This window comes from Haliaeetus albicilla, chromosome 2, assembly GCF_947461875.1.
Source record: "Haliaeetus albicilla chromosome 2, bHalAlb1.1, whole genome shotgun sequence".
NCBI lineage: Eukaryota > Metazoa > Chordata > Aves > Accipitriformes > Accipitridae > Haliaeetus > Haliaeetus albicilla.
Window position 1 is genome coordinate 37,845,931 of NC_091484.1, and position 24,059 is coordinate 37,869,989.

The window sequence follows — 24,059 nt, forward strand, 5'->3', positions numbered from 1 at the left end:
TTAAATGGCATTACTTACATCACATCCTTCACTTAAAAATTAAGCAAGTTTCTCAGCCCTGTGACTGCAAAGTAAAAACCTTGAAAATGCATGATCCTTATGAACTCGAAAATCAGAAAACACATAATACAACAAACATAGCCTTTTAATTTAATCTCAACTTAAAAATTGTTGGAGACAAACTGTATTTTTAATTGGCTGGAGAGTAAGAAGATGATTAATAGATAACTGATAATAAGGAGTATTCTTTGTGCATTCAACTCTTGAACATCATTGCTAATATTTCCACAGAAGAATAATGCTTCCTTTTTCCTCCTATCTACGAAATATAAAACATGAATTATCTAAGCACACATGAATCTTCTGCAAGGTGGACCTTAACCAAAAGCCTCCATAAGTCTAGATAAACTGCTCACCAGCATGGAGATCAGGCTTTCTGGCTGCCCTCCCAGCAAGCTGTCCTCTCACAGGACTGAGGTTGCTCAAGACAGAGATACTGATTCTTTAAAGCCTGTTTTGTGAGGACCTACTGTAACACAGTTCTGATCAGATGGAGACAAGCAAACAGTTCACTTTTCGTCATCACTAACGCATGTTAAAAAATTATCCTCGAGTTCTCTGAAGAGTGTATAATGTGGTATTGAACAGACCATTTCATTCTTCATTACTCAAGGGCGTTTCAGCGCGAACCCATTCCTACTCATGGAAAGCCCCAACTAAATGCACATTCAATCCCACTGACATCAGCTGAGGCTTTGGTCTAATCATCAAGCGCATACTTAAGTACCCCCACTGAATACATGCTTCCTGAATGGGACTTCAGTCACTTCACACACGGGAGCTGAAGAGCCCCTGCTGAAAACAGAAGAGTATGTATGCTACATGAATGATGAGATAATGAAGACACTGAAACACTACAGAAATGCCGCAAGCGGAGTTTACATCCCGAAGCAGGTGATGGTCAAGGTACTAGCACAGGTTCTCCTACATGCAGTGAGGGACTCAGGCTTCTTGGGACACCTCCACGTAAAACCACGTTCTGTACGACCAAGCTTTTTGCTTGGCAGAAGTCTCACTCCTGTTCAAGCAACATCAACCACAGAAAAAAGAACTGGCAATAAACTGGATGGATTAAATTGACCAAATTTTCAACCATCCTGGACACCATTTCCCAGATGACAAAAATGGCAATCTGTTAGCATGGTTTTTCTTTCTCAACATTTAAAAACCAAAATACTCCCACCCTCCAATTGTCAGTTTTCAGCTAAACCCTAATATTACAGATGAACTCCCTACCACAGTGAAACATCCTGACAGCATACTGTGGGTTCCTTTAATGAAACAAACAACAAAAAAAAGGATGTAGTGCTTCCAAGTAAGTTTTCTATTCAAAAAAGGAAAAGCTGATTCCACCTGCATGGAGTCAGCTACACTACTCCAGACTAAAGAAACTGCTAAAAACTAACAAGATCCATAGTCCTACAGAGCAGGTTAAGGGAGAAGGGCAAAGTGAAAAAGCCACCATTAGCATGTTTGCAACAAACACAATTCGGATCACACTGCTTGGGAACAAAAGTTTCATCAAAAGTGAAAGATATGACTTAAAAAGAAGAGTGTGCATTACATTTGCAAAGGTGTTTTTTTTCTTCCAAAGCAATAAAAAACTTCTAATAGGCCTAACACGATCCAAAACTTGAGGGTTTTTTTCTATCTTATGTTTTATAAAATTAACCTTACTTTTATTTATTTCTTATCCCTAGTCCTGAGCAACAGTTCATGACCAGAACAGATCTGCTGTTGAAGGCAATTTTCACATTTTAGGACACTGACTTTGGCCTAATTGAAAGGAAACGCTGCTTTCTGACATGATGAATTATCTTTTTGACATAACAGACAGGACCGTTGCTTCCCTCTGAGCTCAATCTTTATTTCATGGTCATTTTTATCAAATCAGTGCTGGTGGTAATACATCAAATGCTTAGAATTTCAATGAAATTGTCATTACAAAGGTTTTCAGGCTTCCGCAAATTTTCTCTGTTTGGTTTATTCTGCTTGTGGTTTAGTCTCAATGTCTTTCCAAAAGGTTTTGCCGATGCTCCTGGGTAGTTCCCAGTAAGGCTCAGCCTTCCTGGCAGCTCTGTGACTACAGCTAGGCTGAGGTACAAGGGAGTCTGTTCTACATTCCCTGCTCTCCTGATTTCCCAGTGGTGAACACAGCAAGCTCTGTGCTTGTAGTCTGACCCTGGGTACCATCCAGGTTGTTTTGTATTTCTGAACATCACCAAGTGGGTGGCTTTGTATTTTGTAACAAGCTGAAAAGGTCAACAGGCAGCAAGCACCTATGGGTTGATAATAAAACTATATACATACACACGTATATGTATTTAAATCATCTATAAATAGTTTCTGTATTAGCTATGGCTATATACAATACATATTAGTTTATAGTTATATAAGCAATCTGTATTCATATTAAAAATACATCTAAAAATGCACATAAAGACACACACACACATATATCTAAAACATACAACATAATAATTAACAGTATTCTCTTATTACATCTAATCACATTGATAGCCAAAAGAAGCCAATAGATACAAGTCACATGCTAGGTATTTGATCCTTTAAAAATTACATCTTCCAAATGATGGTACCTCCAGTAATTATCTACATAGCTTTATACCTTTTTCTTCTTCTCAAAGAGCCCTTTCTCCCTTCAACGTAATATTACAGTTTGTTCAATTTCAGTACCTGATAACAGAGCACTGACTTTGTAGGAGTAGCTTTCTGATAGCTCATCTCTTACACATACATACTGCAAATAAAGCCAGATGATGTTGAACCAGTCTTCTGAAGCTACCATTTCAGAAAAAACTATGAACAACTGAGAAAAATATGGTTGCATAATTTTTAACAAAACAATATGGAACCTGATGCGACGTATTAACGGTCCATAATGTTATTGAACAAGACTACAAGAGAGACACTTTACTTGCACTTGCTTGTCAGACCATTACTCTCTGCTACTGTAATACTTCATGTGCATACTTCCAAGGAAGACTCATGAACGCACAGGTTCATTAAGGGAATGAGAGAATCGATTGTAAAATGGAAAAGGCCGAGTGAGGTCATATTTCAAAGAGATGAATATGGTACACTCCATTATGTTGTAATCAGCCTCTCTCTTTCATCCTAAGAACTGTAATAGTCTATCCTAATTTTCAAGAGAAAAAAAAAAAATCTCACTGCCTGCATCGTACCTTCATCCCAAATACAGTGAGGAATTCAAATGCGCTGCAGGCAGTTTCCATTTACCATGGTCTTTGGAGCAGACGGTATTGATGTTGCTGACCATTTTTCTCCTTAATAAGAAAAACATTCAAATGCTACTAATATTGCTGCCTTGGCAAACCACATTTAATAGATGGGACTTGCCCTGTACATGACACGTAGAACATCAATCAAGGCTGAATTTTATTTCAATTTATTATGGTTGCTGCCTAAATGAAAAAATGCTTATATCGTTAAAATGTCTTACAATATAAATGTGCAAATGATGTAATCACCCATTTTGTGAGAAAATTCTGATTTTGATTAAAAATATCTACAGTTGAACTTCTAAATATTTAATAAATGCAAAACCAAAAAACACAAACACATTAAGAAACAGCAGTAATTGGTATCTGGTATAATATCATGATTTTGTGCTTGATATCATTTTAAAAAAATACCATATAAACTCATCTTCTGAAGAAAAAAGCTAAGAGCTGCCTTTTTGTTAAAATCATCCAGAATAAATTACTTTAATCTTGGCTTTATTCAGGACTCTCACATGTGTGGGTTTTTTCAAGTTATCATTTATCACCATTCTTTGCTCGCTATAGCCAGCTGACTCCAGACTCTGAACCTGGTGGCCTGCAAAAGCCCTGAAAGCTTTCCAAGCTAAGCAACTCTGGACACCACACGATTACCAAGGGGTAGAAAGCAACATCTTCCAAGAAAACAGACAATACTCAATTTCGTAATTGATTAGAGTGCCCGAACCTGTCCCAGTTGTAGAGACAAAATGTAATGCTTGGCGCAGTCCCGCTGGCACGCGCGGCAACTGACCTCCCCTGGAGCTCGCTGTGACGATGGCTCTCCTACCTGCTGCCTCCAGAATTGCACAAAACAACGCAGGCAAGGTAATGGCCATGCTGCGGTGAGCGCTACAGATTGCCAGGTGAACCCAATGGTACTTAAACCTCATTAAACTGTCATATACTCTCCCTATATTATTAGCATACAATTATTATATAAATACAATACTCCCTCCTTATGAACAGCTGACTCTTTCTGCTGTGTTCATTTGGCAATGCTCAGAAGTCCAGAGCCTAAACGTACTGTAACATATCAAAAAATGATAAATGCTCACAGAATTTCACAAGCACATAACAGGCCAGAAAAAAAAAAAAAAAGAAAAAATAACCCAAAAAAACACACAACAGTTTCTACTAGAAAACGAGAGTTTAGCACAGATCTGTGGGCAACCTCCTCAAGTTTTCCTTACTTGGACAAAAGTATTTGAAACGGAGTTTGGATGCAACAAGCAAGAGATTGAACTGCAGAAATGGTCTCTCAGCACATACAGGAAACCACGACAAGATGTGATGAACAGACAGGTAGTATAGTTACACACTACATCACTTAGTGCTGCAGTTCGTCAGGTAACCACCGCTCATGCACAAGTCCCAGCATCTTTGATGAGAGGGAAAGCGGCACGCAAGGGTTTTGCCTTGCACTGCATTTTATCATAACTGAGAACTGAGGAACAATTTGAACTTGGCCTTTAAAAACAACAATAGATAAATAACTGGAAACAAAGGAAGTGCAGGAAAGCTACATGACAGATAAATGGGACTTTTATAACATTGCATATTGTAAAGTTTGCCAGAATGTGTTGAAAGAAAAGCCAGTTAAAAATCACATCCTGCTGCAGCTGTCCAACTTTATAGCCAAAATGTTCATATTAATTCCATTAAACAATTAGAGAAGGAAATCCAAAATATTATTACAAGTACGTTGGCTTGACACTGTATTTCTTCCAGATTTAATAACAGATACAGTACTCTCAACTTCAAAGGGTGATGAACTTATACAAATTGTGGGTATTCACACCCTCAGGGCCACAAAGCAGTTGTCCTATGGAAATCCTACAAAACCTAAACTTTACTAAACATTTCTGACAGACATTTTAGAAAAGAAAGAAAGGATATTCTAGTAGTTATGGAACTAGCCTGACATTTAGGGGATCTCAATTTAATTTCCTTGTCTGCCAGACTTCCCTTCATAATCCCAGACGCTGCAAATAATTTTCCTTACCTTACTTTCTCATCTTTAGAATGAAGACCATTTAAATACCTGAATCAAGCAAGTTTTAAACAAAGGGAAAAAAATATCCTTTTCTTCTATTTTTTTTCATCCCTCAGGTAGAAAGTCACCTGAAAGCTCAGTCTTCCAAAGGCTTTGACTCTATGCTGCTGCATATCTTGAAATCAAGAAAACTATAAGTAACACACCTTATACGTTGCAGGTATTAAAGCCACTGGAGAGCCTTCCACTTCAAAACTACTGCTCTGTGATAAGAAAAGATACAGAAGAATGAGCACTGGGGAAGTTAATAAACAAAATGCATTCATGGCCCATTACTTCAAATAACTTTACTATATAAATAGTCCACTCATAAAATAATGGCCTCAATTAACATTTAATCCTCACACAATGCATTTGTAATGCACCACAGGGATTAAAAGTTCTGCATGAATATCACTATTCTAGAAGTGCCACAACTTACAAGAGAAGTACTGACATAGTTTCCACTTGATTAAAAGCAGTTCCTAGTCTTTCCCCACCGTGCTTCTCTACTAGGCCTCCTTGTCCCAGAAGAATTACAAGAAAAGAGACTCTACTAAGTGTGAGAACTCCCAATCTGCTAGCTGATGATGATCTTCAGCCTTGGTCTGAAAATTCGTAAGCACGCTAGTGCAGCACAACTACAGAGGAGAAAGCTCAGAGGTCCCACCACCCTGGGAGGCGTGGTTTGAGACTGTTCGGGAAGCAAGTGATGAGAATTCTCTAAGTCCATGCTTCGACCCTTTTCATGACAAGGTGGAACAAAGCAAGTTTTCTGAGACACCCCTGCCCCCATCAGCTAAAAAAAAATGCCAGCACTGCCACAGCAGGGACAAACACTTGAGGAGAAGACGTCCTTCTCAGTGGAACAGTCCTTCTGACTTTATGTGGACATTCTGACAGCGGCATGCGCTACAAGGGCAGCTGCGATGCTTCTAACTTGATAGATCTAAATGTCGTGTGAAAGACCTCTCCTCACTCAGCCATCTTAGTGTTTTCCAAGCTAATGCATTCTCTTTTAGCACAGAAAATTAAGTTAACTGGGAAAGAGAGTATCTTTGTAATATGTGGTTGTTTTTATCCTGCAACACAATGACTGAGCATTGATGAGATGATAACTCAGTCAATTAATCAAACACCAACAAAACACATTCTAACAATGACTGCTGCATTCATGGTGTCATTTTAGGAACTGACTCCAGTACATACAGATATTTTTTTGTCCCATGGGTTTGACCTGAATCCTAATGAAATTAACTGCTAGAAGAAACCAAGCCAGTACAAGCTACCAGCTTTCAGGGCATGCTGCAAAACCTGCTGAAAAAGCCAACAAATGCTTCCCCTAGAAGCCAGAAAGAAGGCCAGAAAGCTCCTGGAAATCTGAAACGGACCTCACTGTGCTTTGATGGTGAAGTGATGGATTGAAAAAACATTAAGAGTTAGTATAAGACAGAGATCTAAATATAAAATCCTGGCAACACCTATTATGCTCAAAATGTATTTAGGGTCATGTTAGGACTTCTGCCTGGGGGTTCATCTAAGGCATGAAAAAAAAAAAAAGACCTAATTCGAAGAAAATTAATTATACAAAAAAAAATAGCTGCTTTTCAGCTATTATTTTCCTTGCAAGTATTGTCTTATTTTAAATTTATTGTTAATACAGTATGTTAGCAGTTGTCTCTAATAAGCTCTGCATACATCCAAGAAAACTGCATACACTGACAAAGACGCTTCTACTTTTGCACAACACATGGCTTTTTTATATATGTTCTCTCTTGAAAACTACTCCCTCACAAAATGAGAATTCAGCAGAATCTCTAATAGCTTTCATATTTCAGTCTAATAGGTAGCGTGGCATTGCACTGCCACCCACCTTTGCTACAATATTGCACAGCACATTTAACAGACATTTGCTTCCTTCACACAGTCCTTATGTGCAGCTTCTGCAGGACCTTAGTATTAACATTTAACAGAGTCTATGAGCATAAAGCACGTTTATGAACACCTGCTAGAACATTTTATTTGCCTTAAGAGTTTTATTATAACTGTTAAATTTTCTTGCTATGCTTTATGGGCCAAATCCTGGTCCAGTTTTAGCCTAAACTCCCATTGACTTCAACAGGAAGCAGATTTGATTGTATGTGGGTTTCCATACAAATTCAATACAGCTTTGAACAAAATGAGATCGCTGGTAAGCACAATACTGGCCAGAAAAAGCAGTGCCTAGGAGCTCTAAACAAAAGCACTGAACCCAACCTCCAAATAGAATTAAAAATAATAAAAGAAAATAAACCCCACACCCACAAGTCTGTAACCTTCACGCTGCATTACAAAACCTCACCGACTCTGAGGCTGGAAGTACAAGGCATACAGGTATCCCATCCACAAAAGCCTACGGCCTCCACGCCTCGGTGGGATGTTCTACCATCAGCTACGCCCTCTCAGGTCTCTCGCTGATGCTCCCGTCACCAAAATCTTTGTCCTCTGCGTTAAAGGCAGCAAAGGCCAGAATCTGGCCACGTCCGCATCCATCTCCTCCTCTGACACATCCAGACAGTCACAGCCCTCTGCAACAAGACAGGACAGCCTGGAACAAAGCGCACAGAGCCAGAAGGTGTAGCTGGGGAGCAGTCCAAGGAAGATGTTGCAGAGGAAGCCATGCCAGGAGCCTGACTGTTCTGAACGTGTTCTCTACAACTGCTCTCCTTTGACAGAGTTTTACCATCATTACTGGAAATGTTCGTAACAGCCCTGCTGGTGAGACTGAATGTGACTACATACAAGCGAGCAACACAGCTCCTTGCAGCTGTGAGGACTCCACGAAGTCTGCTTGGAACTCCTCTAAGAAGACTGAAGCTCATTTGAAAACACATAGGCATTACTTTGACCACCACTATAGAAAGCCCTGAAATACTCAAGACAGACAGCTAGTAAACAGTAGACAATGCCGCAATGCCACTTCTGTTTCACAAAAGCTTGATGGTAAACGCTTGATTCAATGCATGCTATTAAGCCCCCCAAAATCAAAACAATTATAAAAATGAAATTATAGACACAATGATGAATGGCGACAGATGAAATGTTAACAGATCTAGCACCATACACAAAAATCATTGATTTTCCCTGATTACTACTTAGGTGATCAGAGTGTATGAGGTCCTAGTTGCCTGCTTGCTCTAGATTTTATTAATGCTCCAATATCAGACACCCAATTTGGAAATCAATGCTTACTTCATCATTTTTCTCTGAAGGATTCTATTATTCACAATTGATTTAACAGAAATGAAAGGCTTACCATTAACAAGACCCAGCTGCTGACACTTCTTAGATGAATTATTGAACTTCTAAAACTGAATTAACTTAACCATCACCAAGACTTATTGTCTGATGTTTCTCATACCAAAGTCAGTGTATTTATAATTACAGAACCAAGTAGTCGAAAGCAGCTTCTTTGCTGCCTCCTTGAACACCCACCAGACACACCAAGGAAAAATTAAGATTTGCAGAGATACAAATAAGAGTTATGCACCACATACAGCCAGTGAAAGCTTAGTGTCTAACTGCCTTTTTATGCCCTTAATCTTCATCAGCTTTCTAAAACTCAAAGGTACAGGTTGCTTCAAGCTTCAGAAAATAGGAAATCCAATTTATGTCAAGTTACATCTTTTGCCAATGACATTACCACAGTCAAAGATCCCTAGAGCTGACCATGCCCTGACAAAAGCCTACAGAAGATGATTATTAATTCCCTTTAGGTACAAAGTGAAGATCCATCTTACGCATCAAGATAAAAGTAGCAAGTATTAGACAACTGCAAGTAGAAGTAGTACTACAACTCCACCCCAAAAGCAGTGTAAACGTGCAAAGCAGGAGGCCTACGCACAAAATCTGTCATCTGAGCTAAGGGCTATCTGCTCAGAACACAAATCCATCATGCCCATTTTCCAGTCTAAAAAGGACTATGCATCGCCCAAGGTGAATCGAGTTCCTCATATAAGAGCTTTTGCTCTGCAGATTAGAACCTAATGAAAGTCCAATACCAAGAAAGAACAGGGTCGGAAGGGCACTTCATCAGACCGGCCTCCGTGTTGTAATCCTATGAATTAACTTCAGCCTCAAATACTACGCATTCATAGCGGGTTCACTGCTAATAATGCTATTCATCATTGACAAGTGGTGATAAAAATCTTGAGTGTCAACAGTGTAACACCACCCAGCCACACTGGTCTATAAACAACTTACTGTCAAACACACAAGGACTTGTGCCAAGCAATATGCCTCAGGTTAGCAGGACCACAGCTGTCTAGCGGTATATCAAGAACAACTGTTCAGCTATCAAAACTAGTGAACATTTCGGGTCTTACTAGACTTCTTGCTAATCTGTACTACCTGGCTGAATACGCTTTCAAAATGCTGTCTCCTTTAGCATTCACCACACTTGCAGAGCTCAGCTTGATTATACTTACCTCTAACTGCTCTGAAGACTTCAGCTCACGACCAAGTTGAGACCGTCAGAAAATCCACTCAGAACATCTTCTGGATTAATAACACAAATTTCTGCCTTTTACGGTAGGATGATGAGATAGCATACCTGTTCTATCCTTTTCACACAAGCTGAAAGTCAACGACTGCCCAAAATCGCTAGAGTCTCAGAGCCCTCAATGGATTTGACTGGTTGCACGCTGCTAGAGGCAAAACATCTGGGCCTTTTTCACTAGGGTTAGTATCTGAGGAGGATATGCTTAGAGCAAACCAATCTCTTCTTGAGTACTGTATTTCTCCTTCCCAAATCCCTCCATCTGTTTTAACCCCTATCTTACTGGAACTAACTTTTTAAAATTCTGCTTACATTGGACAAGAAATTTAAGAATTAACGAAAATGGGAAGGAAAGAAGCCTGACAGACAGAGCCTCCCAGATCTTAAGTCTTACTGTCTTAGAAAAACAGGCCAAAATCGTGAAATTATGATTAAGTTGAAAATATTTAGGCACCCAAATTTTTCGACATGCCTCTTCTCTATAAAATAACACTTTTGAAATGGACGCTGGCTGGCCACAACTGAAGCCTGGTTAAATCCGATATCTGCATAAAACACATCTCAGCAAGTAGGTTATAATAACTTTTTAAAAAAAGACATGGACATTGGCATGTTTCCTGCCCTTCTTGCACTCATTTTTTCCAGTATTTCCCACATTGTGAAATACCTCTTAACGTTATAAAGACAGAGCAGATTGCAAAAGTGGTCCTAGTGGTTCCAATGGGAGTAACGTGGTCAGAATCTGGCATTCAATAAAGTTTCCATTTCTACATAGGTTTCATTTATTTTTCAGTTTAAAAATAAGACCATATTTTGGCATGTAACTAGAGCTGCTCCTACAACGCAAAAGAAATAACACTGCTGGCGAGCCTCAGAGCTGTTCCGAGACAAAACTGTGTTGGCAGAACTTTTAGAAAATTTCTTTTTGACTAGAGGCAGAATTCGACACCAGCATAAATGGGAGAAACTTCACTGAAATCAGTCATGTTAAACATGCTTACTTATTGCAGGTCTGAATCTGCATTAAGTTTATATAACGCAAATATATTTAGCTGACATCAAATTTAAATTCTGTTGAACCAATTCTGTTTATCTTCTACACGTATATAACAACTTAGCATCAAATTCTATGAATTGTTCTGTGAACACTGTTTTTCCTCACACACAACTGCCACCCAGCTATTTACTAAATACCATGACCATGCCACACGTCTTTTAATGTAACAGTTATCCAATTCAGGTGGCTAGGATATCATCAAATTACAGTTGCAAGATCTATATTCCTGCATCAATTACAGGCACAGGAAAAAATAACATAAATCTGACATTTCACAACTTCTGAGGGTTTGATTTTGCAACCTACTTTCTAAAATACCTTTTTTGCACGTCATACCCAAGGTTTTTTTAGAGCATGAATAAGTTAACCAATATGCAGCGTTGCTCCTTCAACACAGATCACAGCAAGATTTGATTCTCAACTTCACTATAGCACAGACAACCATGAAAGTATTCAGGTACCTGGACATAGGTGTCCATGTCCTTGGATATCCAGGATACAGCTGGATGATGGATGCAACAAAGAACTTAAAAGGAAATCTGCACCATTTTAGATCAGCTATTAAAAGCAACTGAATTGAGTCCTTCTTGCCAGAGAGAGAGAAAGCTGTCGTGATGTCAGGCTGTTGAGGTAAGCTTATGGGTTTGAGGAACGGGTTACAGTAAGGCCCTCTTTTTTTACCTCCTACCCAGGAAATGCACATTGTTCGTTCTTACTGTGAAAGCAGAGTGGGCAACAGGAGCATTAAATCAGGTACCACAGGCAGGCTTCAACAGATACACGGAAGCAGGATAACCAAAAACCTAGCATTTTCCAATGGGTACTGTTCCTCCCCTTCTTTACTGGTTGAGTAATCCCAACTTTGGGAAAGCTCATGATTCTGGCAAGGTGATAACTTTTTCCTAATGAACACAGGTTAGAGAAGAGAAACTGATTTTTAAACTTCCATATCTCATCAGATCTCAACAGAATTTCATTGGTTTAGAAAAAGACATTGAAATTGTTGAGAATTATCATCTTGCCAAATAGTAAGATCTGCTGCAAACAAAGGAGGTGTAAGATCATCTCAAAGAAAAAGCAATACAGAGCTTAAATACGTAAACATTTCTAAAGCCAAGTTCTAAGCACAGGTTACTTAGCCTATGGTTGACTGGACCTTAAATGCAGTTGCACTTAACTAAAAAGCTTCACTGTTTTGTTTAGCTTTTTTTTTTTTTTTAAACTGTGCTTTTTTTAGCCTGCTAAACTGTTACTGAAGATAAAAATGACAAAGAAACATAGACTGGATTTACTTACCTTCAGATGCTTAAGAATTTGTATCCAATGTACCATAATGCACAAACTGCTTCAAATAATTCAGCTAAGCACATTTGCAACACCTGATTGTAAAAGTCAGGCTGCCTACACATAAGGTATCTTTTCAATAAAATGTAACGCTTATTTTAGATGTTTACTGACTTAAAACAATTCAACATATATGAGGAAATATAAGAGGTGATGATTATATGTTCAGACCACAAATTAATGTGATAAATTTGATCATGAATGTAATTAATACATTGAACAGATAAGTAGAGTTAGAGCTTCAAGTAAGCTTAATATGCAGCTACTTCAGGACTGAAATTCCACCCAGAGTTCTGAGAATAAATTACACAATTTTTTTCAGTGTAGCGTGCCTACGAATTGGTGTCACAAAAATCATCAAATCTTCAGGAATTTAAGGCCAATTTGCAACTGAGTATAGGAAGACATGATAATCATCTTTTTACTTCCACAGTGGAAATAATGTACTACAGGTGTTTCAGAAAGACTTTGATTTTTTAAAACAAGCAGTCTCTTTCTTTCCATATGTTACCAAGTCTAACAGAGGCACATTTTTATTTAGGCTAAATCATGCCTTACGGGACACACTTACGAGGAAGAAAGGAGGACATGCAACTGGCATTTGAGACATATTGCCAGCACAAAGCTGCCAAAAGCACACAGCAGGGAGCATGTTTTGGCTATCATGAGCAGAATAAGCATGCACTCCTTAACCACTGCCAGATGGCATTTGTTTCCAAATACAGAATGCTCGCTAGGCAGTTTGGAGACTGGACATACTCCTAACCTTAAACTATGCTCCCATAAAAATGCGCTGCTGAGATACCTCATTAACCATGCCTGCCTCCTAGCTTACTGCCAAATGAGAAAGACTGAATGACACAGAAAAATCATACATTTCTCCCTATGCACAAAAAAGTACTTAAAGTATATCCTAACATATTCTGGTGCTTATAGCAAGAAAGAGATTTTTTAAGAGTGTTGGAAGAAGCTTCTGCCAACATCTCAAGAAGCAGAAGCACTGTCACTACTCCATTATACACCAATAGAAAAAGTGAAATCCAGAGACACAGAGTACCAAGAAAACACAGCAATGAAAAGCAAGAGTGACTGGCACTGTGATTATAAACTATACTATCATGTTTAATACAACCTCCAGCAATCCTCACAACAGACGCTCCCTGCTTTATGTGCTGGGGCAGATTTGTGGGTAGAAGATTAATGTCCCCCTCCATCTGCTAATGACTATATAGGTCCCCTGGGCTTTGCACCAAGGGTACTTTGCCCTTAGGATAAAACAAGAAATGGGAATTTGTGTTCATTTCTACATGTGCCTACTATTTCCAGCAACACTCCCAATTGCTAAATGTGTATTATCTCAACTTTATCTACCAAAAACATATTTTATCACGGTAGTTCAACTGTGATTCCAATTAGATTTTTCAAAGAGATCAGTTAAAAGGAGAACAAACCAACAGGGGGGCACTTTTCACTTTTAAAGTGCTTACCTGACACAGCTTGCATTGGTATTTTCCCTGTAAGTATTCTATTCATTAACTTTTCACTACATTTTCAAAGTGACTCCACTCTTTTGGATTTCCCTATCACTGATAGGCTGCTGTCATGGACCAAACTACCAGAGACTGCCATGAAAAGGAGAGGGCACTAATTAAAGTCCTCATTTCCTTCAGGGGATTCTGTGAGTGGATTTTAACTTACCCCTGTAACTGTACCTTTGCTCCTGAGAACTGGAGGCAAGTCAGAGGGAGCTTGACACCAGAGTAGTCTTCATGGACCTAAGCCAGTTTGACATCCTGGAAGAGTAAGGAGAAAGGGCAGTTACGAAGGGAAGCTTTGAAGGAGTAAGACAAACATACTCATGACCAGAACAATGGCACTCAGGGCAAAATCAGGGAAGACCTTAATGCTACCTCCAATATCCACAAATGACAAATCAAAACCAGAGCCCTGCTTCACTGAAGTCTCTGAATGAGAGCGTCTCAGGTTCGTGACATGCTTCCTTTCTTCCTCTTCCCACTGAGCACCCCTATCAATTGCAACTCTGACCCTCTCCTCAGTTCCAGCTCAAGGAAGAAGCAGGTGTCTATGCCAAAATTCCATGTGAGCACCCAAGGGAATTCCAGGGCTGGTCAACTGTGTTTGCAGTAACACTGAGCACACACAATTAACTTCTCCCTGTTAAGTCAACTTAACTTGGGAGAAAGAAAAAAAAAAAAAAAAAAGCTGAAATACCTCTGCAGCTGAACCATTGACACAAGAAAATTCTACTCCCTTTTCAAAAAACGGAAATGTGATTTCAATAACATGGCCTCTACCAATCCATTTGATGCAGCTAGGCACTGTTTCTGTCAACCCACTCCTGCCCAACAAGAAAAGCAGGACAAGAAAGAAAGAAGTCAAGAGAGAAAAGAAAAAAGAAAAAAAAAGAAAAAAGAAAAAAAGAAATTGCTCTGTACTGGTCTTTTTCATCTTCCACTGAGAATTGCCTGGTCTCAGACAGACTCTGCCAGAGTGCAGGAACTGCAGCCACAAAAGACAATTTGTGTTTCTCTTCCCACATCAGCAGCACAAAACAGTGAGTGTTGAACTAACAAAGCACCCCTGCCTGTCCAGCCCTTAGTACTCCTAATATTACTTTGAAAACACTTCTCTACTAGCTTCCCAAATCAGGAAATAGTCTAAATCAAAGATATACACTTAATATTGTCAAAATTGGTTGTAAAATCCAACCAAAAAACCCAGACTGATTTTGAATAAAACAGCAGATCTACCAGCAAAGCTATTTCTGTATCGCAATCTTGTTAGAACCAGCAGAGCTGCTCCCGTATTTCTGATCTAAATCTAGTGATATTTGGCCTTTTTCTTATGCTTCCTCAATAACAAATCATGCATTTCAGCTTTCATTTAAAAAATAAAGAAATCATCTTTCCCTTTTATATGTGTACAATGCTGGAAAACACACCCTGAGTATGATGTAATTCCACAGAGCAGATAAAAGGGATTCAAAATTGCTAATACCTCCTGATTACTAAGTCACTCTCAGGTCCTTTTGGAAGCCTTAGAGTTGAAAAGCTTGAATCTCAATGCTAAAATAGAGAGAGAGAGAGAGAGAGAGAGAGTTAAGAATATTAAAGACAAAAGCAGGACTCAAGGAAGGTAAGGGCCAAAGCAAAAAAACGCAGCTTCCCTTCCCTGTTGGGTGTACAAGATATTGTATCTCCTGCCTGATACCCTTTTGAGCAACAGCCTGTTCTCCTTAACATGCCTCCTCGATTCCCATCCTGTGGCCTGAACAGGTAGGCAGCCCCTGGAGAGAAAAGCCTCTGAAGTCTATGCATCCTACAGAGTGCCGACAGCATTCATTCAAGCTTTTATACAAGCCCATTGTACCTCTGCAGGAAGACCAGGCTCAATGTGGCCCACAGAGAAAATACAGCAGCCTGGATTGATAGTATCTACTTACACTGCTGCTGATTATATCTATATATATAGATATGTATATACTGTCTCTGCACAGTCTTTCTGAAAAGCTGAACAAGAATCTTAACTTTTAAGACTGAATACAGCTAGCATATTTAACTCAAGTACTGGTAAAAGGCATTTAATGTCATTTGCAAAAAAACAAGCACATAATTGTTTTGGGGAGGAGCAGGGGGATTACTGTGGATATGTTCCTCCCTTCTTCTCCCACAAGTAAGCATGTATGCACACAGACATACAGCATAAGAAATAAACTTGTTCTCCACTACTGAATTTTCCAATTTGAACATACAGGCATCAATATATAAAGTTCATGTTATTTCAGTGAGATACTGCTTGAGCAAATACTGCTGGCAGAATTACAACTCATGTAACATAGATTATTTGGTCATCACTAACTCGAGGAGAAACTGAAGTCTTAAGGCCAAATCCATGGGGATTCCTGGTGATGTCATTACGACCTCACACCAGATGCCCAAGACAAGAAGTGCTGATATTTTGTCTGCCTTAGCACAAAGTTAGTTCTGAGAAATATGAAACAACTCTTTGAGAAAAACAGCCCATCTTATATCCAAGCTGTATATTACAAAACACAAATGGTCAAACATGATGCCACAACTAACAAGTGAGCTACTCCATCAACGAAGAGTACTCTCATCACATCAGGACCAAAGGACGTGTCAACAATCAACCTTAGAGAGCTTCATTAGTCACTCAAAAAAAAAGAAAAAAAAAGAAAAAAGGCACTTTTTTATTACACCAAACTATAACAGCCATTTCAAATTTAGTGTGTTACATACCTTCCCAGACTTGTGAAGAACTCACCTACACAAACCACAGCCACGTCCAGCAAAGACTACCACCTGACATGCCTCACATTTATTTGCCAGGGCTATTCTCAACACACGGCAGCAAGACTGTGACTAGTCACGGCAGCAGCATGGTGCAGAAGCACTTTGCCCCACAGACAGTTTAAACTTGTTCCTTTTGCACGTGCACTTTACAAACTAATTTTTATTCTAAACTATGTTGGCTGTGAGTACTACACAAAGGGCTCCTCTGATGCCGCAAACAAATAGCTCTTCCCTTCTAAGACTGTAATTAAAAAGACTATTCAGCATAACTCTTAGGATACTTATTTTCTCTGTGGGAAATCTTCTTACAGAATCAGAATAATTTAGGCTGGAAAGGACCTCTAGAGGCCATGTCCTCCAATTCCCAGTCAAAGCAGTGCTGATTTCAAAGTAAGATCAAGCTGTTTAGAGTCTTGTCCAGTCAAGTTTTTACATCTCCAAGGGCAAATCTCACAATCTCCACAGACCCCAGGTCAGAGCGTAACCATTCTCATTGTTAATTTTTTTCCTTATGCCCACTCAGAATTTCCCCATTTCAATGTGTGACGACTGCACCTCATCCTTTCTCTATATGCCCCAGGGAAGGGCATCTCTCTCCATTCCGTAACGGCCCATCAGGAAATGGAAGGCAGCAATTCACCTTCATTTTCTTATCTCCAGGATGGGCAAATGCAGATCCCTTGGCATCTCCTTGTATGCCATGCGCTCCAGCCCCCAACCACCTCAGCAGCCCTCCTCCGGGCTCTCTCCAGTTTGTTCCTACCTTTCTTGCACTGGGGCCAAAGACTGGACACAGCAATATTCCAGCACAGCTTCATCAAGAGTAATAGTCACCCCCCTCAACCGGGTGGCCACGGTCCTGCTCATACAGGTCAGCGTGCCATTAGTCTCCATTGCTGCAAGAGCACAGTGCTGACTCCGATTCAACATTGCTTTTTAATCACTATATACTTTTATTCCTGCAATTCTCATACCCTAAGGATAAGGGGTTAGAAGAAAGCAAGTGATGTGGGTGGACACCGAATATCCCTTGGGCAATACTATAATATAAACAAGAAGCTAATGTTGTAGCTAATAATCTTTGTGAAAAACTTACAAAGAAAAGAAGTGGGGCATGATCTTATAGCCACGGAGGTCAACCCAAATTTTGCATGAGAAATGGGGTATTGCCATCCTATCTTAAGCAGTAAACTTGCAAATCAGTACAGTAAACCTGAAAATTACTCCATTTCTTTTTCTGACAAATTTTTAAAGGGAAATATTTTAGCTAAAATATTAACATCTACTGATGGCTGAAACAAGGTGGCTGCTCTGAGTTAAAACTCTTTAAACTATTTACGAAAATGCAGCAAAGCCTTTCACATATTTCACCTTGATCATACAGCATTGCTTTACAGGTCCCCTGACATACAGAGCAGCATCAGCTACCTTACTTTCTGATCTCAGAGCAAGTTCTGAGGATGACCTCAGAGGAGCAGCACAAAGGATTCAACAGGAGAACGCACTGCTTTCATGAGTGGCATCTCAGATCACCTAAACACAGATCACTCTGGAACAGCATTTTTTACAGTGACCAAACAAAGAAATATCTACATTTACAGAAAATTGAATGTGCTTTAGAATATAGCTATACAACTTCCTGCAGCTGACCCCAGAAAAAATAAAAGACATATGATCTGTAACTTCCTTTGACTTTTCTTTGAACTCTAGATGGAAAGCTTTAAAGAGCAGGATTTTCTTATTAGTTCTAAGATTTTTGCTAAATTAAATTTCCAAATAGTATCTACTGCTAAAATATTTGCATGTACCAATACCATGGGCTCTCTTAAAGAAAAACAATTTCTAATCATTATTTTGAGACAGGGTGTACTGCATTACTTTGATGAAATGCGCCACTCACTTGACAGCATTAATTCCAAAGCATCTGCAGAGAATCTAGACATAGGTTAAGCAGTGACAAGAGGAAGGAGATGTGAGAAAAGGAAGATGCGTTACCTGTACTGAGCTAGACAGCAATCTTCCTGGCCTGGCAGTGCAAAGCATGCCCTTGCAGGGGGTGAATCAGGTTTCATTCAGAGACCCAAGGAAGGCAGCTTTCTATAGAACTTCATAGGATGCTTCCCATATGCAAGAATGGGTTTAATAAAGATTCAATTTATCATTTATTTAAAGCTTGTCTTCTATTACTTTGCTCCATATTGCTGCCGCAGGGAGCAGCTTTTTCATATCTGCCTAGATAAGAGCTAAAACCTCCAGAATCATGACTGCCAAATATTCCAACAACAATCAGCAGCCCTAGACCTTAAGATTATGCTGTGCAAGTCCGAAACCTGCCCCCTTAGCAGCTGCAGAAGTTTCACCCAAGAGCATGAAGTATGTTTTAACATATAGACATGGAAATATTTATACACATGCATATGTGTGTATATTCATTTGTGTATACCGTAAGCAGAATTCTGCATATTACAGATGTATGCAAAGTAAATAAGCCTTCAGCAATTTAATAACAGCAGCAGACATAGGTGTCTCTAATATTCTGCATCCATGAAAGAAAAGCCATGGCAAACATACCAGAGCTGTTGCCTGGTGGTAGTGTTAATGGCACCTCTGCAGTGAGCCTGTGGCAACTCTGGAAATGCACGTGCTCCCAGCGCCACACCGCCGTCTACCAACTCCCCATGCCAGCCTACTAAACGGGAGGCAATGCTGTAGCACTGCACAAGAAGTAAAAGAGAAACTAGAGCCTCTCCCAAGAGAGGCCCCTCTGCCTGTACCCAGCATGAACGCACACATCGGCACAGGATTCAACTCGGGTCTGAAGTTCTACACGTAACCTGGAAAGGTTTTGCCATCACTTGTCTAATAAGGACAAAACCCACTCTATGTGCAAAGCTTTTTAACGCCTCCAAGACTGGCACGTTTACTTCTCCAGGTTTGGGTTTTTTTCCCCCTTCATTCTATCCTCTCCATTTAGCTTACATAGAGACCACCTCCAGAGTGCCATGCTAATTAGCAACAGCTTGCCCTCTATATTAAAAACAAAAATAGCCAAAAAAAAAAAAAATCTAGTGAAAAGGGAAACTGAATGAGCTCATATGCATTTCATCATTTCACTAATATTGGCATATTTTAATTATATCTAAATAATTTTATTTCTGATCTGATCAGCAGATTTGCCGTAACCACTGAAAAATAAAGTCATAAGTTAGACATGTGATATGGTAGGGTCTATTGCCCTACAGACTTGCTATGAAGCGCTACAAAAATAAATATATATGGCTGTAATCAAAGCTGACAATAATAAGCCTGCTGCATCAGAATATAAGAAAGAGCTGAACAGTAGAGAAAAGTTATGCTGGCGTAGAAAATAAATCCAAAAACCTCCAAAGTATTACTTCAACAAACTAAATAAATATTTAATAAAATGAAGTTCTTTTTGCTTTCACTAACATGAGCAGCTCCTAAAAAAAAAGAGTATTCCTTATAGGTAAATGTCTATTCTACAAATTCTCTACACTTTCCTGGATTTCATTCGGCTTTTTCCCAGTGGACCTAATTCTGGTTTTTTATGTATGTACTTCCTACATGTTCAGCATTTTCCAGTCTATCTACCTTGAATATGAACTAAACTATAGATTACAGAGAATAAAAAGTTAAATGACTCTTCAACTCTTAAAGACTTCCCAGTATTGTAGCAAATGGAATACCGTACATTGCTTTGAAGGAGGGAAAAACGATTTAACTGACATTTCATCAGTCAAAGATTGTCTCCTATAATATTGAATATTTAATTAGAACACAACCTACAAAGAAACAAAATTTGACATTATTTTTCCCCATTATCTTGCCTAAACTTTAACAACAGTTTGCACCTACAACATGCATTGTAATAGACTCCATTATTATAATTAAGATCAGCTAAGCTATATTAAGGAATTTCAATAGCTACTGTCTCCTTCTAACATATAAACAAAGAGAGAGCCAATAATATTCAAAGGCAACAGATTTAATGCAGATAACTTCTAGAGTTCAATGCTACAAGATATTAACAGGCAAGAACGTATTAAACCCTCATGTGTAAAGTAACTGTTAGCTGAGAAGGGTTAGGGGAAACTTCTACCATGACAAAAAGCACACGGTAACTGCTCACAACAGTTGGACGACACTGGCTGGACTTCGTATTGCATCCCACTGAGTAGTGGCAGCTTTTTAAATCGTCTCTGATAACACATACTAGGAGGATCACACCCTGGGGTGCAAAGTAGTGGAAAATTAGATCCTTGTCTTGAAAATACCGGCATTTCACACAAGAAATACAAGTATTAGCACAGATCTGGTTGAATCTGCTTGCAACTCTGATTTTACACGTGTAAATCCACACAAGTCAACAGGGACTTTGTGTATACTACAGACCTCTCCCACCATATCCATATAGACAGAAGTGTGAAAATGCATGGTCCCTTTCAGGCACATCTGGCTCAAACTCCTACTGTACACACCTATGGGCACCTCATAATTGGGAATTTGCTAGAATAATTCATTTCATTCTACAGAAATGTGGATATATGAGAATATTGAGCCATCTACACTTTCCCCACAGTAGAGACCCATTACCCCTGAAATGAGCTAGTGTTAATTAATGACTTTTGCTATGCATACAGACAAAACTACTTCAGCAGAACACCAGAAAGGCATCATGGTGAAGCAGTCCCTGGTGGTGTCAATCCTACCTGAAGAGAACCTGATTTTCAAGTGTAACAAAGATGCTTTACCATACTGCTATGGGGGTGAATTAGCCCGAAAATGCAAGTGGACTGCAAGACCCCTCAACTCTGCAAGAAGGTGCAGAAGAGAATCAGACAAGATACAAGGTACCCCAAAGTGCAACCGTCTGCTTTGGAGCCAGCCTTTGCACTCTTCACAAGCACCCTTAGTCACAGCATAATGACAAGCCAGGTTGAGGCAGATCCTATACTGGCAACCACTCTCATTTACTCACACTGTGACACTACTATACAAAGACAAATCCTGCAACCCTTCATCTAGCAAAATGTATTTCACTGGAAGCTTACCCACATAAAAAGCGGAGGATCAACCTTCTCTGATCATTAAGTCAGATGCAGACAGATGCTGACACATCAAGCTCTTACCCACGGCTTGGTTCATACAGGAAAGATTTAATTAATATTTTAAATCAAAACCACTTTTCTTGGTTAAAAACAAAACAAAACATACACCAGCTCTAAATGCTCTTATTTTACGAGCAATGTTTTTTCAGTTTAGCTTCCAACTCTTCCCAAATGACATAACCAGAACTGTAAACAAGTGATGTCCACATAGCAACTTCTACCACAATAACACAATTGGTCTAAATTTACACTGACACCACTTTACCTTAAATCAGCTTCTCTTACACGCATAGACTCTTGCACTAGGCATTCAACTCCTTCAGTTACCCATAACGTCATATATAATTAACCTGTGCTTGCTACACTTCCTCATGAGAACTCTTCCAAGAGTAAGAGCTGAAGAACAGTCTCAGTGCATTTTTTCTCTTTGGGCTGTTGCCGTACAGTCCTGGTGGTGGGCATTCTTTGGATCCAGCACAGACCTTGGACAGTAATATTTTGTGTTGCTCCATTAAGTATTTTGTTTTCAGAATCCATGCTATTATTTCCTGTGTCTCTTCAAAGTGTGAAGTTACGCTGCATTTATTGCCAATGATTTAGCCCTTCGTATTTTGTTACACGTAGCTTGCTAAAATGCTAGAGCGCGTCTCAGCCAAAGGCAAATATCAACACTATGAAAACGAGCAAAATTCTGCCACAGACTCAAATGACCAAACTGTCACTCTAAACGCAACCAACAACGTACCACTGGAAAATACCAGAACTGCATAAACAGCATTCGCATTACCTCCTCGTATCAGAGCCTGCAATACAGACATGCACACTACACTGCTGAGTCTTCACGTTGTATTTGTTAAGCATGTCTCATCTACTCGCAGGCAGCGGAAGGGATCCTGCAGACCCTCCTCACACAGCCAGCCTCGCTCACCCAGAAGTAATCCCCGCTCCAGCCACGGAGCTCGCTGCCACCAAGTCCGAACAATATCCTTCGGCGAGGCAAGAAGGTGGGGTAGCTGCGGAACCGAATTTCCCTTCCAACGGGAGCAGAAGAGCCGCCCCTGCACGCCTTCCCGGCCACTTACCGAGTTACTGAAGTAAATAACTATTCAACGCGCACGAAGACGAAGCAGCCGGCTAAAAGAACCCAATGCCCATCGTGGCTCTCTCTGCACAGGAATTCCACTCAGCCAAGCCCACCGTCGGCGGGATTCCGCTTTCCTACTCTGAATCACTTTTTACAGCAAGCGCCGCCAAGACCCGTTAGCTTCTTTTAAGCAAACCTGTAAACACCACACCAAGTATTTTTTTTCCGCCAAAATAACTACTCGCTTATGCAAACGACGGCGAGGAGGACAGCAAGAGACGGCTCCCCAGCGGCAGAGGGGGGTGCTTCGCCCCGGCTCCCGGCTGTCAGGGTCCCGAGCGCAGTTTAGCGCTTCCTACGCGCGACTTCGCAAGACCCCATCGCTCCCTGGCGACGTCTCGGGTGCGCTTTTGTCTGCAAGGGGGAAGGCATATAGCACCCAGGCACTAACGCGAAATCACAGCCGCTAACGGGCTCGACGCGAAACCAATTGCGGCGCCGCCGAGCGCCGCCGGCCCGAGTCCCGCGGAGCCGCGGGAGGACGCGCCCCGCCGCCGCGCCCGGCCACCCCGCGCTGACAGCGCGGCCGCGCCGCTCCGCGCCCGCCCAAGGGAGTTGGGCCGGGGCAGCGCGGCCCCCGCGTGGGCACGGGCACGGACACGCGCGGAAGGGGCCGCGGGGGGGAGGCGCCGCGCCAGCCGCGGCTGCGAGGGGACAGCCGGCAGCGCGCCCCGCTCCCCTCCCCACCTCTCCCCCGCCGGACGCGACGCGGCGCGGCGCGGCGCGGCAGGAGGGGAGCCCTCCCCAGAGCCGCCGCCGGCTCCGCTTTACCTCCGCAGCCTCCCGCTCCCGCCGCCGCCGCCCCGCCAGTGCAGCCGGCAGCGGCGGCGGCAGCCCCGGACCCCCCGCCCCGCCCCGCCCCGCCCCGCCCCCTGGCGGGGCCGCCGGGGGCTCGCGCGCCCCCTTGCCGCGCGCCGGGGGGGGGGGGGGGGGGCGGGGGCGCGGGGGGCTCTTCCCGCCCGCGCGGGTTGGGGGGAGCGGGGAGAAGCGCCCCCTCCGCCATTTTTCCCCCTCTGAAGGCCGGCGGGGGCAGGTGCGGGGCGGGGAGGGGGGCACGGCCGCCCCCCCCGGGCGCTGTCAGCCGCCTCCCAAGTCGGGTAGGAAGACGGCCCCGCCGGGT

At 41.2% G+C, this 24,059-nt stretch overlaps 1 protein-coding gene across 5 annotated transcripts in view; it reads right to left on the bottom strand.

The window, feature by feature from the left end:
- Nucleotides 1-23,787, bottom strand: part of RARB (retinoic acid receptor beta) — a 337,201-nt gene extending 313,414 nt beyond the window's left edge. For 2 of the 5 annotated variants that reach the window (XM_069771374.1, XM_069771318.1), the window contains exons 1-2: nt 23,711-23,787; nt 14,031-14,125 (exon numbers count right to left, since the gene is read on the bottom strand). The gene's annotated coding sequence lies outside the window, so the exon portion shown is untranslated. Of the gene's footprint in view, nt 1-14,030; nt 14,126-22,877; nt 22,896-23,710 lie in introns of those variants that run through there. The other 3 variants (XM_069771329.1, XM_069771347.1, XM_069771338.1) reach the window with 3 other exon arrangements.
- Between the last annotated feature and the right edge of the window lie 272 nt (nt 23,788-24,059).